This window comes from Neofelis nebulosa, chromosome 6 (genome assembly GCF_028018385.1).
Source record: "Neofelis nebulosa isolate mNeoNeb1 chromosome 6, mNeoNeb1.pri, whole genome shotgun sequence".
Classification (NCBI taxonomy): domain Eukaryota; kingdom Metazoa; phylum Chordata; class Mammalia; order Carnivora; family Felidae; genus Neofelis; species Neofelis nebulosa.
Window position 1 is genome coordinate 105,907,008 of NC_080787.1, and position 14,876 is coordinate 105,921,883.

At 40.0% G+C, this 14,876-nt stretch overlaps 1 long non-coding RNA gene across 7 annotated transcripts in view; it reads right to left on the bottom strand.

Moving 5' to 3' along the window:
• Positions 1–14,265, bottom strand: part of LOC131514716 (uncharacterized) — a 104,714-nt gene extending 90,449 nt beyond the window's left edge. For 3 of the 7 annotated variants that reach the window (XR_009263234.1, XR_009263232.1, XR_009263235.1), the window contains exons 1-2: positions 13,680–14,263; positions 572–952 (exon numbers count right to left, since the gene is read on the bottom strand). This is a non-coding gene — a long non-coding RNA (uncharacterized LOC131514716). Of the gene's footprint in view, positions 1–571; positions 953–13,679 lie in introns of all 7 variants that reach the window. The other 4 variants (XR_009263233.1, XR_009263229.1, XR_009263231.1 and 1 more) reach the window with 4 other exon arrangements.
• Positions 14,266–14,876: the final 611 nt, after the last annotated feature.

The following is a 14,876-nucleotide window of genomic DNA, read 5'->3' on the forward strand; positions in this document are numbered from 1 at the left end:
TCCAAATCTGTGCTTACATTTTTCATATTTCTTATGTAACCAGATATTTTCTGCATCTTAATGAAAGAAAAAACAAGGCACAGCAAGTATTTGTTTCGAGAACAACTTGGTTCTGAAGACCATTAGAACCAACCTTATTTCGTTGCTTCACTGAATATTACAATCACTTTCTAGCACCTCTGATGCTAGTTTTGTTTTTCCTTTTATGATAACAGAAATCCAACATACTGACTAAAGAAATAAAAGTTTCTGAGACTATTTGAGTAACTTCGCACAATCACGGTAGGGTATGGCTGATTCAGCTACTAAATATCCAGTCACGTAGAAATGTATCCTGTGTTCCTTATATTTCTATCTGGAAAGGCCTTTGTTAATGTTATCCTGCAAGCTTCTTGCAGGGCTGGGACTAGGGTGATGCTAGTGACTCACTCACCTCAGTTACAAAATCTAGGAAGGTGCCAAAAACACTCAATTAAAAAAAAAAGTTTTAATGTGACATTTAAAAAAAAAAATTGAAATGAATGTAAAAAAAATAACCCTATAATGAACAAAATATCAAAATCTTACTTACATCAAGACAGACTCTGACCCTGCGCTGGCTTCCCCCCAATTCTGGCCCTGTTCAGGCCCCTGCTTGGGAGGAAGAGGGAGTGTTCTGTCGGTGAGCTTAAGAGAAAAAACAGAGCATGCCCTTGCTTCAAAATCTGCCAGCCTGCCCTGCTTGTCTGTGAGGTCGGTGTGAACCAGGTGGGCCCCCATGAACTAGGGCCTGCAGTTGGCCAGAGTGCCCAGGAACGCCAAAGTACTGGCAGGATTCATGTTCTTGCTGCTTTATCACTGAGGCCTCAGATCCTTTAAGCTGCCCACTGTGCCAAACCACGTGGTCGTCTCTCAACTGTTCACGTGGTAGCAGCTTACTCCTCCAAGGTCAGTGGAAGAGTATCTCTCCAGGCTGTGAAGACAAAGGATGTGTCTGCACATGAGGGAACAGAATCAGGAGAGCAACAACCCATCACCTTTGCCATTTTCTATTGGTTAGACGCCGGTCACATTCAAGAGGAGGAGATCATACGAGGGTGTAGATCACCAAGGGTCACCCTAAGGCATCTCTGTATAGTATAGTAACCAACCATGTTACAGAGAAATCAAAAAGAGCTTCAGTGAAGCTTGAAAGCACCCTCAGGTCATATGACAAGTAAGGAGGCAGTTCTAGGATGAAGCTCAGTTCTGTCTGAGCTTCCACTAGGAAGCTGATATCCCACTAGGCCAGCGTTTTCTAAAATGTCTTCTGTAGAACTCCACTTCTCCAAGATGATATCTGAGGTACTTGCAGAGGGGAACTTTGGTATTTATTTTTTTTTTTTAATTTATTATTATTTTTTTTATATAAGGGACTTTGGTATTTAAATAGATTTAGAGAATGCTGGGATAACTGAAGTTAAGCAGGGTTTTTATCATTTTTTTTTAATTTTTATTTAAAAATTTTTTTTAATGTTTATTTATTTTTAAGACAGAGAGAGACAGAGCATGAGTGGGAGAGGGGCAGAGGGAGAGGGAGACACAGAATCTGAAGCAGGCTCCAGGCTCTGAGATGTCAGCACAGAGCCCGACTCGGGGCTCCGAACTCACGGACCGCGAGATCGCGACCTGAGCCGAAGCTGGATGCTCAACCAACTGAGCCACCCAGGTGCTCCAAAAAGCAGGGTTTCGTCTAGCACTTTCGTTGTAAATCCCCCACTTCCAAACTTCAGATTTCCCATCAATGTCTGAAGAGGATAAAGAAGGGTGAGCTTAACCTTGAAAGAGAACAGACTATCCCACACATCTTCAGGCAGAGGTACTATTATTGAAACAACTACTAAACGGTTCAGATCCAAATCTCTTGATTCCAGATCCAAATCTCTTGATTCCATGCGCTAGACGTCACGTGGCCTCGAGTGTTAAAGAAAAGGAGTGGCTGATTTGCTAATCATTCTCTAGAATATTCGTGTCTGAAAATGTATCTGGTAATAAATGGGAGAGATCAGAACCTGCAGCTTTGATGGTATTCTTCCTGAAGTTACCAAAATCGCTTTATTTTATTTATTTTATTTATTTATTTTTTTTCATTTTGCTACAGTCTCTTCCTTTCTTCCTGACTTCCTTCGCCTGGCTATCCATTCCCTGAGATTTGCTTTCTTGAAGGGACGAGGATGTTGCTAGCTGACGGCCAGGAAGTAGATGTCACCCTCCATCGAAGGTCAGCATGGAACTGTAGCCAGCACCACGGGAAGGGGCCCTTTAGCAAGGAAACGAGACCGTGCATTTCTCCAAGGCCATGGGACAACCAAAAATCTTTCAAAGCTGAACAAGAGGAAATATTCCAGGAATGGCTTTGTGGTTGATTGTACCATTCCCACAAAGTCTGAAGGGAATTTCAAGGAACCTGCCCAAATTCTGTCTGTCCATGTAAAAACTGTTAATCTAATCCTTTGTTTCTTCATTTCTGCATTAAGACCAGTGTCAAAAGGAGAACATAATTGGGCAGTGAGAACTGCAAAAGGAATGAACTGAGTTTTAACCAATAACTGAATAAAACTTAATAGTACACATACATAAAATGATTTTTGGGGCGCCTGGGTGGCGCAGTCGGTTAAGCGTCCGACTTCAGTCAGGTCACGATCTCGCGGTCCGTGAGTTCGAGCCCCGCGTCAGGCTCTGGGCTGATGGCTCGGAGCCTGGAGCCTGTTTCCGACTCTGTGTCTCCCTCTCTCTCTGCCCCTCCCCCGTTCATGCTCTGTCTCTCTCTGTCCCAAAAATAAATTAAAAAAAAAAAAAAAAAGTTGAAAAAAAAAAAGAAAGAAAAAAAATGATTTTTAGGGTTTTTTTTTTAAACAAACGAGGAAATTTTCGGAAAACTTCCAGAAATAATCTTTCGCAGAAGTGATGGGGGTCGATAACAGTTTACAATATTAATCTGACCCTTTTATTATTATTATTATTTGTGTCAAAATCTCCTTGCTCTAGATCGTATTCTCTTTAGTTACTGCTTTTGATCTGCACTGGATTGTTTGCCTTTTTTCAGTTAATGGAAGGAATTCTATGCATGAAATGGTACAAACTAAGGTCAGATATCTGGGGCCAGAATGTCAGCAGGAACCCATGTACTGGACTGTGAGGGGTAAATCACCACTGGTCACAAAAAAGAGAGAGAGAGAGCGTAATTGAGAATTGGTTTTCTGTTTTCCTGAAGAAAGAGAATGGTGTTTTTCACATGTATATTTCCACTTAAGAAAAAAGCAGTACAAGTAGCAGTTTACAATTTCCCCAAACGTTGGATTGACTTTCTTTACCTCCATTTTAAAAGCAAAAACACTTTTTCTTTACCTGGTTAACCCCTGAGTTTCTGTCTTCCTTCTCACTAAAAAGAGGAATTTTTTTTTACAACCTGGGTTTATATAATTTGAAGACTAGTTAGTATTCTGAACTTCAGTCTTGTGGCTGTCCTTTACCACCTACTAATGAGAATTATTCTTGAATAATTGTGGCCAGAAAACAAGATTCTACTTAAGACCAGGGAAGGTTAATTCCAGTTAGCGTAAAGGTCAGGAATTGAATTTATGGTGTTACTGTATTCAGCTACGAAATAATCAGGAAAAGCCACAGCTTTTTCTATGGGAACTCAGATCCATGTGTGTTAACTCTAGCCATACTCCTTGAAGAGGCTGGACAATCAAACAACAGTGAGTCCTGGAAAGGACTAGGACAGCATTAATAGGAGTTAGAAACAATATATCATGTAATCCTTTAGACTGGGGGTCAGCAAACTTTTGTAAAAAGCCAGATAATAAATACTCTGGGCTTTGTAGACCACATCCAGTGTCTGTAGCATATTGTCCTTTGTTTTTCTTACAACACTTTAAAATTTAAAAGCCATTTTTAACTCTTATACTGTACTCAAACAAGCCACATTTGGCCTAAAGGCTATAGTTTGCTAATCCCTGCTTTAGTCCATTTATATTCATTAAAATAAATTCTTTTTTTTATATAGATTTAAAACTCAAGGCTCCTAGTTGTTTAAAAATAGCTCAATAAAGTAATGGGTCAAATGTGATAAAAATTTCACGTTGTACAAATATAATCCAAGGTGTCAAGTCAAAAGGTTTGACTTACTTGCCAGTTTTTATTTTCTTTTTCTACCTCAAAAAAAAAAAAATTAAACTTAAGAAAACTATTGTAGTGTCTAATTAAAATTGTGTAGCTTTTCAAATAGGAAATTTTCTTCTTTAATATATCTGTCTAAAATTCATGAATTGTATGTTCAAAGGCAAAAGCTGCCTAATATAGCCTTCGCTGGCAAATTATGTTTCCCATAAATACCAAGATAATGTTAATTCTTGGGTTAGTTATGAAAAAGGAGGAGGAGGAGGGGGAAGAGAATGAGAAAACTATATATGTAATGTTATAACCACTAAGTTAGAAACATAACACCAGTAATTAATAACAATTCAGTTGACCAGGTTAGCTTTAAAAACACAATTGGTAAAAAGCAAAAACTTACTTTTCCTATGGAAAAGTAGCCAAAGACTAGTTACTTAAGGTGACTCTCCCAAGAGGCTGATCAAGCTAAGATTAGTCTTATATTGTGGAGTGGGGGTGCAGCTGATCTTGGGAATACAGAGCCAACTGTCTTTCTCTGTAATTTCTTTGCAGTACCTTAATGTCAGGGAGGAATACTTCTACATTTTACATTTTATATTATGCCCACCTCAAACACCTGATTAAAGTCTTTAGGTGAATTTTGAATTCTACCATATAATATAGGCACATCACTTTTATATCAGAGAATAGGAGATTGGTTAAATTTCTCCAGGCGCTACTCAAGTTCCCAAATGCCTACCCACGTCTACCTTATAGGTTCATCTGCACCTTCTGTGCAGCACCCACACCTGTGGAGTAACTCTGTTCCCATGTGGGCTTCCCAGGAGCCAACAGAAAGGAACTGAAGAACTTCCTTTTCCAAAGCCCACCTTTCTGCCGCAGTGACTGGGTCTCCTGTTAGGGACTCCCAGCTCTGAGCTAAGGCTTTTGGATAGGACAAGAGAGAGGACAAAAGCCAGACACCAGGCTTTCTGGAGTGTGCCTAAGTCAAGATTTGCATGTATCAGAGAATATTTTAAATGTGCCAGAAAACTGCTACTTAAAAGACAGAAACTAGAAGTCTCTTGGTAAAAATTACTTTTTAAAAAATGTTTATGTATTTGACTTGTTGATTTTATGGATTTTGAGAAAGAGAGACGGGGGAAGGGCAGAGAGAGGGAGAGAGAGAATCCCAAGTAGGCTCCACACGGTCAGCACAGAGCCCGACTTGGGGCTCGAACTCACAAACCATGAGATCATGACCTGAGCCCAGGTGAAGAGTCCAAGGCTTAACCGACTGAGCCATCCAGGCTCCCTGCCAGAAGTTCATTTTTTTAACACAGATTTTTATATTGCTTACAGTACAAAATTACCTACTTAAGATTATACTGTAACAATGACAGGAATACCGTATTACCCCCCACTTTACAGAAAACGGAGCTGCAGAGAGGGCAAGTGAGTAACTTCCGGGTAGTCCCGGGGCCGGGATGTAGTAGAGACCGACTTGAACCCAGGCTGTTTGACTCCACAGCCTGTTTTAACTCTGTGCTCTTCGTGACGCTATTCTGACACAGAACGACATTAAAAGCAAAACAGTTCTTAGCATTTTAGCAACTTCTTACTGTTCTGCTTTATGCTGAAATTAGCCCTACTTCTATTTAATAACCCCATCACTGATTACTATCGTAATGCCAGCTGAAATATTATACTATAAAGAGGAAAGAAAATGAGTACTCCTAGCTCTTCGCTTCCTATGGATCATTTATGCTGGTAGAATCTAAAGCATCACTCCATTAGCTTGTACTTAATAGCAAATCGTTTGGGGCCTGCACAGCCCCTAGCGATTTCACCAGCCACCCTCTGTGCTTCCATTTGTTAATGTTCACCTGCTCCCTCTCATTAATATGCAAACATGCAGTGACTTCAGCTTATTCCCAAAGCCTTGTCTTGACATGAAGTCATCTTTTCTCTCCGTGTGCTTCTTGGAGAGGCCATTATCTGAACTCAGAAATGTCCTGTAGCAAAATAGCTTTTTCTGAGGAATAGGAACATCTCATAACCCTGACAACAGAAACAAAAGGTATCATTGCCTGATAAAATGGCAGTCTAACCATGAATCCCCATAATCAGCTATTTAAATCCCCATCTCACCGTGAGGTTTTGCTCTAGCATAAGCTATCATGCCCACAAATACTGACGAGCACATGATCGTCGTGGACTCTGGCTACAGAAAATGTCTGGCTGATGTGTTTCATGCTACTCTAATTGTGTTCCTTATATTTAACTCGGGTCACCTTTGTTAGAGGTGCCCCCAATCAGACCAGCAGTCATTTTTTCTTGCTGCATAAGCATGACAAAGTTCAAGTGCTGCCCCATTGTGACCTTACAGCTCTCCTAACAAAAACTTCTCTCTGCAACTACCGGGATGTGGCAAAAAGGCAATCTGAGCTTCCTGCTTCTGCGTGCTTTGGATACGTGACCTTTCCTGTCCAAAGTTCAGGGGGGGTCGAGGATAAAGTTCTGATTCCGGTATGCATCATTTCTGGTGTGTAGATACGAGGCACGTAAGCAAGCTTTAAACAAGAGGGTGTGTGATTTTTAAACTTGGCTGAAAATATTTTCATTGACCTTTTTCAGGAGTGTGAAAAACTTTCTGCCCTCGAGTGAACTCTGTCAATCTTTGATTGCACTTCTGGTCTCCTCGGTATGGTTATAAGAAACAATATTGAAGTGTCTAATTCTTCTGTTTGCAGGCATCATGCACACAAGTGTAAAATAGTTTACCATTTGTTCTAGCACAGAATTAGGACCGTATAGTCCTAATTGTCCATATAGTTGAAGCAGAAGCCCTTTAATGACAATTTTCCACATTTATCGAAAGGTAATGTTGTGGTGTTGGCCTGATATATGGGTGCATTGCCTCCAATTCTTTGTTTCCTTTTGTATCAGACTAGAAGGAATTTCTATCCCAAACCTATAAGTACCACCCGAACACCATCCTTTTAACACATCCTTTTAACTCCATCCCTTTAACATCATTTACCTTGGGTTTTACGAAGTGTTCCCCTAAAGTCTTGCTTGTGAATGTCACTCTAAATAAACCACACTGTAGTTAATATGGAGAGGCAGCCCAGACATGTGTATAACAATCAAGAGATCCAAAAAGAAGAGTTTTTAAAATCAAGATTTGAGTCAAGTTAATTACTTCCTACTGGTAAATTGCACCCATTATAAAACAGAAACATTAAGATCGTGTTGTGAGGATTAATGAGATCACGTTGGTTAAGCGCTTTAAGCCCTTTGGAGATAGATTCCATCATTTTGCCACCTGGGTGCATGATAAAAAAGAAAATATCCCAGTGCCCTTTGAGGCACAATGTATAGAGTTAGCAACAGCCAGCAGGCTTTATCAATCTTTTTTTCTTTTATCTTTTTAATAACTAATATTGTTGGAGGAGGGAATGTTGCAAACCAAGGCTAAAAGTGAGATAAAAGCAGATAGCTGATTCCTGTAACTTCTACCCAATACATTAGACTTATAGCCAAATTCTACCAAATTCACTTGTCAGCCTACATGACAGAGCAAAATGAGCAAGAGGTTTAAGATGAGAACAAACTGGATTGAAATTCTGGTTCTACTGGATGGGTTACTCTCTTTAAACGTCAATTTCTGCAACTATAAAATGCAATGACAAGCTTCCTTCTAATAATTACAATTGAAATAATTCAGACTTACACTTTTATGGAGAACAAATGAAACTTGCTGAACAAAATATTTATGATAATAATAAAAACAATAATTGCTTCTTAAAAACATCAAAGAGATAATAAGATGCTGAGGAATTACTGGACCAAAATCTAAAAGACAAGATCCCTGAGAAGGAAAGCCAAGATGCAAAGCCACTTTTGTGCCAAAGTCATCTGCCGATCTAGAAAAAAATAAAACAGTAGCAAAACGAGCTGAGCTTTTGGTAGCCTTAGAGACTGACAGGGAGGAGGCAAAGCCCAGAGTCTACCAAAGCTGGGGACTCTGATAAACTGATGCCAGTCTAACCTGGAGCCCTAGGATGAGGGGGCTCAAAAGTCATCCAGCCCTCACAGACCTGCAGGGCTCTGGGTATCCTAGAGAACCTCAGCTCTGGACTGGGATCAGGAGATTTTCTAAGACTCCCGGGAGCATGATGTATCTGGGACAATGGTGGCCAATAAACTTTCATTCATAATGCAAGCTTTTAGATTTAACATAGATTTTTGTAAGTGCCTTAGATTTTACTTATACAAGGCTTGTTAATGCCTATTTTTCAAGTTTATGATTGGAGTCTGATGATACCACTGATATCAATGGTTAGGCGTAATGGTGAATTAGTCTCCTATGTTATTCTTACTTATGTTACTTTCATTTCTTTCTCTCAATTTAGTATCTTTTCCTTTGCCCTTTGCCCCCTTCTCCCTCCAACCCCCAGGTTCAACATCCTCTCTCAGTCACCTTCACCTAATAGCCTTCCCATAGCTTCTTCACCATATTATGAATTATTCTCAAGTTCAGTCATGTCACGTGGGAAATAGTATAAAGAAAGGGCAAAGTGGGATCACAACAACATCAAGGCGACTTTAGGACACGTGTTCCCTCCACAATTTTTCCTAGTATAGTAATTTTGAAGAGTTTGTTGTATTACGATATTTGTGAATTCATCTATCTCAATACCTTCGTTACTAGATGTTGAACAGATGATATGTGACCAACAGTAGCCAGATGCTGAAGAGAGTAGAAAAAAAAGCCCATTAATGATTCCTGTCCCTCAGGATGCACTTCGTCTGCAGCTGAAGAAAATAAATGAAAACACATTGGGCAATGAGAGAAACAACGGGAATTCAGAGAAGACTGTATGAGGAAACACTGTATGACTTCCACTGGGAGTATAAGGGGAGGCACTGAAGTGCCAAGGAAGTAAGAGAGCAGATGCTGGGCTCCCTGGGTGGCTCAGTCAGTTAAGTGTCCGGCTTCGGCTCAGGTCATGATCTCACTGTCCATGGGTTCGAGCCCCGTATCAAGATCTGTGCTGACAGCTCAGAGCCTGGAGCCTACTTTGGGGTCTGTGTCTCCCTCTCTCCTGCCGTTCCCCGGATCACTCTCTGTCTCTCAAAAATAAATAAAGCATTTTAAAAAATAGAAAATAATGAAAAATAAAAAGAGAGAGCAGATACTACGCGTGAAAGCAAGGACTATAACACAGAGGACAGGGGCAGAGGGAGCATGACCAGACAATAAAAATGAATAAATGAATCAAAAGCCCACTGTGTGTTGTATGCTATTCCACACGTCTTACAGCTATTTTAGACACCTCAAAAAGCCTTACCAGGAGGTATTACCATCAGTTACAGATAGTCAATTGAGGCTTAATCCATTGAGGCCATACCACAGAGTCTATAAGTAGTGAAGCTAGAATTTGAAGCCGGTTCACAAGGACACCGAAACCTGTGCTCTTAGCTACTACCCCAGAATGATTTTACCAGGGTCATTTTATGGAAGGCCTAGCAAGAAGGTAAACAGGGGTTATTGGCAATAGGCAAATGCAGTCAACCCTTCTGGGTTCTTGAGGAAGGAAGTGAAATGTTAAAAGCACCTTTTAGAGCAATTCCTCGGATCTTGACACGGAAGAATCAACAGAAATTAGTTATGACTAAATCAATTAGACCCAGTAGAAGATTGTGGGCTATATCCAAGGTTTGACGTGTTCTCGTCTGAAACCCAGTGGTGGGTGTGAGAACAGAGAGCAATTGAAGAGTCTAAAAACTAGTCTAAAGGAAGAAAAGAAAGACATGTTGACATTGGCTAAACAAATGAAGAAGGAAGAAAAGCCAAAGAAAATCTTAGAGAGAAATGGCAAAAAAAAAAAAAAAAAAAAAAAAAAAAAAAAAAAAAAAAAAATAATTGACAAGCTAACAGTAGAAAGGGAAGCAATCTCTATGAGAAGAAAGGGAGTTCAAGTTCCAATGTGTTCAGCTTGGGGCAATGGCAGGACGTAGGAGGAATGGTGTATCATGAGCATTGAGAAACCCTTGGATAAGAGATCATAGTAAGATGCCTGTGAAGGAACAGGAAATGTAAAACACCAGAGTGTCAGTAACATAACTTATTTTGTTAAGTCTCAGAAGCTTCTTACAGGGAAAAATACAACAGAGGTACTTAATAAATAATGAGAACACTTCCCCTAGCTGCCACTTTGCCTGAATTTCTCTTCACTTCATGCTTTCCTCTTAGTAGGCACTAACTGCCAGCCATTCATGTCACAATATTACCTCCCACTTCTTAATTTCTGCCCGTTTGTTTGTTTAGATGTGCCTATGCCTTTAATCCTGCTTTTCTTTTGTGCTGTCTCAAATAATAAGGACAACAATGACTGGAATCTACCTCTTTCAGCCTATCCAGCAGTGATTGGAGTAATATCCTTCTATACCATGTTATTTCATAGTAAACATGACATTAAACTCAATTACATCGACGATTAAGTTCTTGAAAATCAGCCTTTCTAATGAGACTGACCTCACAACTCTTTGCATGACCTTTGTTGAATCACTTTGGGTCAAGGCTGAGCTACTATTAAAACAAACAAACAAACAAACACAAACTCAAAATATAGGGGCTCAACTACATGGAATTTTTTTTTCACCCATGTCATAGCTCAATAGCAGTTAAGGTCTGGTGAGATCGGTCTGATATCGTCACTGCATAGCTTCTATGTTAGAGACTAAGGAGGCTGTTCCAGTCACTGGAAAGGGGGCAAAAGAAAGTAGAGGGCAATAAGCTTCTTTTTTCCAAAGAATTGACACAAAATGTACATACATCACTTCTGCTCATACTTTATTGCTCTGGACTTAGTTATGTGACTCAGGGCTAGCTCAAATAAAGCTGGGAAATACAGCTTCTAGCTGGGTGGTCTTGTACCAGCTACATGATTGTAGAGGAGAGCAGGCAGTTCAGGGCTTTATTATTAAAAAGAAAAAAGGGAGGATGAATTTGAGGGAACAATTAGCAGGCCCTACTACATCTGGGTTTAGAGCCCTACTCCTCATTATGCTGTTCTCTTCATTTAACAAGACCTCCCTCTCCAGGTGTCCAAATAATTTTTAAAACAGCTAATCTATTCCGTAGTACTGTTTTCAAATGGAACATATTACTATTTAGAAGAGCTGAGGGGAGTGGCTCAGTCGGTAGAGCGTCCGACTTCAGCTCAGGTCATGATCTCACAGCTCCTGAGTTCCAGCCCCACGTCGGGCTCTGTGCTGACAGCCCGGAGCCTGGAGCCTGCTTCAGATTCTGTGTCTCCCTCTCTCTCTGCCCCACCCCTGATCACATTCTGTCTCTCTCTCTCTCAAAAATAAACATTAAAAAAAAAAAAAAAAGTGAAAGGAGAACTGCTTCAATTAGCAGTTGGAAGTAAGGGGCCAGAATTGGCATCCGAGTCTCCTCTTTTCCCTCCACATCTCACTACACAGGAGACCCTTGATTCTGAGAAATAAAATTTGGAAACTGCTCTCACAGAGTTTTTTTTATCAAAAAGGAATGCGTTATGCTTCCTAAGCAGTCAGACCCAACCAGTGAAAATTACTCTCTCCCATTTAAATAATGGAAAGTCCTCTTCAAGTCCTGATTTACATCCATCTTGTCAGCTAAGTGAACAAGTGAGCTCAGAGCCATTTTCCCAGTCTGCTCGGCTAAGCTTCTGACCTTGCAGAACACCCTGCCAAGTGTGAATTAATAATCACTTTGATGCAAAGGGTAAAAGGGGAGGATATTTCTGTGATTCTTCCCCACAAATCTAATCTTGACAAATGGAATCGCATTATGTCTCATTAGCTAATAAACTATCTAGATTGAAATTGCATGTAGGGAGAGAAATGAACTCAAATTATGCCTAACACTCCTGGAAACAACTTTTCATCTTCATTTCAAGAATAGAGGAGATAAAAAAAAAAAATCCCTGAGGAAAAGTCAACAGAACTGAAAACAAAACACGAAGAAGTTTTCATTTTAGCCACTAATTCCATAGCCTTCCATTACTGAAATCTAAGAAAACATGGCAAACACCTTGACTGTGGGGGGCCATCGCTGATTATTTCAAGTCCTCTGAGCCAAAACCAGGCCATGAAGATCATCAGGGCTTTCTGTCAAAATCAGAATATTTAACAGCTTTCTTTCTTCCTTTCTTTCTTTCTTGTTTTTGTTAGCATTGTACTATAGTTTCTCATTTATTCACCTGCTTTCTGATGAAAGTTCCCAGTGAGAGAATCTCTTTCTTGAAATGCCCATGTTTGGGGTGCAAATCATTTACATTTCAAATTTCTGAATGTGGGGGTAAGTTATATCCAGCTACTTATTAATAATATTCCTAGGATTAGTTCAAAACGGGTCATATCAATACTTGTGAAAGGAAATTCTTTGCAGGACAATCTCATGGTCTGAATTAACAAAATGCACATGCCTTATCACAGAGTGACTTTGCCATGGCCGAAAAGCACTCATATTTAGGTTATTAATACTGTATAGAATTCAAACAGAAAACTCAAAATGCTGATGCACTTTATATTTGGAAGAGTAAAGCTTCTCTGTAAAACAAGAGGTCTCTTGTTCTATAAAGAAATAACTTCCAAGATATACTGACATTTTTATTGTCTTACTAGTGATTACTTTGCTCAAAAGAATTACAGAAGAATAATATTTAGGATTCATAATGAAACACACATTAGAGCATCTATAATTTAAGTTTTGTTTCAGTTTCAATTCTTTTCATTTGCACAGGACCTGATGGCAAACTTATTCCAGAAAATTTTAGGGTTTCAGAGATTGCTTTACCTGTTCTATCAGATGATATTTAGATGATCAAAATACTGTTTTGCAAATCCTAGTCCTTGAAGAGTTATGAATAACCACTTGTATTCAGGAGAGAGAATCCGTGAAAACAAACCTGCCAATACGAATGCAACGTGTTATTTTTCCAGCAATTCATATTCTAGGTGCCGGATCAAGCCAGTAATTAAACTATCTGAGTCTTACAGAGACAAAATCAGATTAAAATCAAATTATGGCACCTGGTCAAACACTTTCCCAAATAAAAACAAAAAGAGAGTCGATAATCCCTTTTTAAAGAGGCCAGATGCTTCAACTCACAAGATAAACAGCATTTAGCCAGTCCCAGCTCAGAGGCAGTACCTGTTCCAGCGGTGCAATGGCCCTCACAGTAAACTTCCCTTAGCCTGTATCTTTCTTGTTGTCTTTAGTCTTTTAAGTGTGTGTATGTATATGCACACACACACGTGTAATAAGAGTCTGTTTCGAAGTTTATCTCTGCATGAAATTATAGCTTGTCATTACAGTAGAATACTCTAAACTTCTACAGGATAAGGGCAATGTCTTCCTTATTGACCTCAAATCCCCAGTGATTGGCACAAAGCAGGTGCTCAACGGGTATTTTAAAATGAATAAGTGAATGAATAAACTAGTGCCAGGATTTTCACTCCCACACCCTATAAAGACTACTTTTGTCAGGGTCACCAATTACCTTTATGTTGCTGACGTCAGCCATCCATTCAGCGTCCAGGCGGTTTTGACACAGCAGCCCATCTGACAAAGTTGGTCCCTGTCTCTTCTCTGAGATCTTCCTCCTACAACACTGATCCCTCTTTTTCAATCTGTTTTTGTCAGTTTCTCTTCTCCTCCCTGAGTTTTCATGTCAGACAGCCTGGATTCGGGGGTGGTCCTCTTTTTCTCTATTCCTCAGTGAGCTCACCTAATCTCATGGCTTTCAAACGACATCACTAACTTTCAGATTTATATCTACAGCCAGCTCCGAACTATCTAGTCGCTTATTGATCTCCCCATCTGGATAGCTACTAGGCATCTCAAACTTCCTATATCCAAAATTGAACTCCTCCTCTCTTCCCTATTCATCCACTTACTTCTGCCCCAAACATGTCCCATTTGCACCCATCTTCCCATCGGTTCATGGCTTTTCTGTTCCCCAGGTGCTCAGTCACCCACTGCCCCTACCACCATGCGACTAGAAGTGCCATCAGAAGCAGAAAAACTGGCTTGTCTCTTCCTCCTACACTCCTCCTCCCACCATGCTTTCCATGGGCAGATTTTACGTGAAAGCCAGCTGGCAAGAGAGCCTAGGAATAATGGTCTGCAAGCTTCCAGACTCATGGTACACAGAGAAGAGTTTAGAAGCCTGAGAGTGGAGCTGAGCATCTGTGGACGTTATCTGCCACAGCCTACTAACTCATCTCCCTGCTTCCCCCCTTATCCCCTTGATTATTCTCACCATTGCACCCAGAGGCACTTTTTAAAAATGAAAATTAGATGTCACTCCTCTGCTAGAATAGAGAAAAATAAAACAAACCCTATTTGCTCTCTATTCCACTGAATAAAAGCCAAAATGCTCACAGATGGCTACAAATAGAATGTGATCTAACCTCTGTGGTCTTCCTGACTTAGCTCTGTAGCAGCTAACCTGGCCTCCTGCTCCTGGGACACCTGTCCGCTCCCTTTTGCCCTTGGCACTGGTTGTTCTAAAAGCCTAAAACACTCTTTCCCCAGGTGGTCACCCTCACCACTGTCTTTTCTTAGTTATTACTTTTCTAATGAAAATTTATTTTAAATTTAAATTTTAATTTTAAATCCCATCCCCAGCATTTGTAGTACCCATGCAATATTGTGATTCAGAAGAAATATATATTTTTGTCACTCAGTTGACTAG